This window comes from Petaurus breviceps, unplaced genomic scaffold (genome assembly GCF_028583685.1).
Source record: "Petaurus breviceps papuanus isolate PSGF00001 unplaced genomic scaffold, PetGlider_PUasm1.0 185, whole genome shotgun sequence".
NCBI classification, from domain to species: domain Eukaryota; kingdom Metazoa; phylum Chordata; class Mammalia; order Diprotodontia; family Petauridae; genus Petaurus; species Petaurus breviceps.
The window spans coordinates 37977025-37977390 of record NW_027185797.1 but is presented as its reverse complement, the minus strand read 5'-3'; positions in this window follow the sequence as shown (position 1 = coordinate 37977390).

Genomic DNA, 366 nt, shown 5'->3' with positions numbered 1-366 from the left:
TCCTTCCTTCCTTCCTTCCTTCCTTCCTTCCCTCCTTCCTTCCCTCCCTCCTTCCTTCCTTCCTTCCTTCCTTCCTTCCTTCCTTCCTTCCTTCCTTCCTTCCTTCCTTCCTTCCTTCCTTCCTTCCCTCCTTCCTTCCTTCCCTCCTTCCCTCCTTCCTTCCTTCCTTCCTTCCCTCCTTCCCTCCCTCCTTCCTTCCTTCCTTCCCTACTTCCTTCCTTCCTTCCTTCTTCCCTCCCTCCCTCCTTCCTTCCTTCCTTCCCTCCTTCCTTCCCTCCTTCCTTCCCTCCCTCCTTCCTTCCTTCCTTCCTTCCTTCCTTCCGTCCTTCCTTCCTTCCTTCCTTCCTTCCTTCCTTCCTTCCTTCC